Source organism: Bidens hawaiensis, unplaced genomic scaffold (assembly GCF_021521415.1).
Source record: "Bidens hawaiensis isolate Kalapana, Puna unplaced genomic scaffold, B.hawaiensis_p1.1 tig00009824_1, whole genome shotgun sequence".
NCBI lineage: Eukaryota > Viridiplantae > Streptophyta > Magnoliopsida > Asterales > Asteraceae > Bidens > Bidens hawaiensis.
Window position 1 is genome coordinate 847801 of NW_027491734.1, and position 1868 is coordinate 849668.

The window sequence follows — 1868 nt, forward strand, 5'->3', positions numbered from 1 at the left end:
CATGAATTTTACTACAACAGTTTAATAGTACATATGACACAGCAACATACTTAACATAACATTTGATATGGCTTAATAATTATATTTTACATGTTTGAATTTAATCATTAAACCAAGTAAAATGCTTTATTTTTATGTATTATTTACTTTATAAAATAGCAACATAACTTTTAAAATGATTTACACTGGTTATCAATAAATAAGTAAAAATGAAACCATTTTATATATCAAGCATAATTAGTAATATCACGTTACAATAATAATATTGTTGTTGGGCTTTGAAGTTGGTACAGTGACTATAGTCTACTAAACAAACCCAACGGTCACATGGGCTTCAAATACCAAAATAATAATAAGCTTTCTAAAACGTGACAACATTTATTTAACCCTCACTCACACTCCTCTTCATATAACCCCCGCTCCATTTCACACTTCACTCACCACCATTTTCAAACCACAATGGACAACAACTGCCGTAGAGCCACCGCTACATTCAAGCCATGGAAGAAAGGCCCCACCCGAGGCAAAGGCGGCCCTCAGAACGCCGCCTGTGAATACCGTGGTGTCCGCCAACGAACATGGGGCAAATGGGTTGCTGAAATCCGAGAGCCCAAGAAACGAACACGGTTATGGCTAGGCTCTTTTGCCACCGCCGAGGAAGCCGCCATGGCTTATGACGAAGCCGCTAGACGACTCTATGGCCCCGATGCGTACCTTAACTTGCCACATCTTCGATCCAACTTCAATCCGCTTAACAAGTCACATAAGTTCAAATGGTTTTCTTCTAATAAGTTCATGTCAATGTTTCCTGCCACGGGTTTGCTCAACCTTAACGCGCAACCGAGTGTTCATGTGATTCATCAAAGGCTTCAAGAGCTTAAGAAAACTCAACCGTTGCCCTCTTCTTCATCGAGCTCGAGTGGCTCCTCGAACGTTGATCAGATCAACCAAGAGCAAGTTCAAGTAATTACTAGTGACAAAACCCATGAGATAAAAGAATGCATTGAAAAGCCTCAAATTGATCTCAATGAGTTTCTTCAACAACTTGGAGTGTTACACAAAGATGATGATAGAGAGGACGAGTTCACGTCTTCAAAAGGTGTTGTTGATCAAGAGGCTGATTTGGGAGAAGAAGATTTCAACTGGGATGTGTTAAGTGAGCTTCATGGATCTCATCATGTTCATAATTATGATCATATGTATGATGTTCATGAACATGATGAACGTGATCAAGAACTGGTTTTGCCAACCACTTTATGGAATTTTTGAATCTTCATGTTATCTATATATATATGATCTAGTCTATGAAGTACGTAGAGAATTAATGATGCTTGGAGAGCATGCATGTATGTGTTGTCGTCTATGTAAGACCATATTACTTTTTTCCATTGATAGTAAAGTTCTATAATGTTCAACTTCCTTAACATTGTAGCGAGATAATTTTGTAGTGAAATAAAGGGAATCATATTTATAGACAAATCATACACACAATCATACCTTTATCAACAATTTCTATATAAAAAGTTATTTAAATTGAATTTTTGTGTAAAATGTGGATATTGAAATGGATAGCCTAATTAATTAATAGGATTAGACTTCTATAAAATAAATCGGATAAATTTAAAGTTATTTTATGCATTCACCACTATTTTATTTTACGTTGTCGTCAAACCTGGGTGCCACATCTCCCTCTTGCGAAGCCCTTAACAAGCGTCAAGGGAAAAAAATGTCACTACGTTGGGGAGGGTGTTGGGTGGAGGTGGAAGTGGGGTTAATCGATGTTACAATCAATGCATTATTGTTAAAAAATTTGTTAGTTAAAGTTCATTGGCTATGTTAGTGACGTGACACTTTAACTCAGACTCTTT

General features: G+C 36.8%; 1 pseudogene; it reads left to right on the forward strand.

The window, feature by feature from the left end:
- Positions 1-240: 240 nt before the first annotated feature.
- LOC143533605 (dehydration-responsive element-binding protein 2F pseudogene) lies at positions 241-1414 on the forward strand (annotated as a pseudogene).
- Positions 1415-1868: the final 454 nt, after the last annotated feature.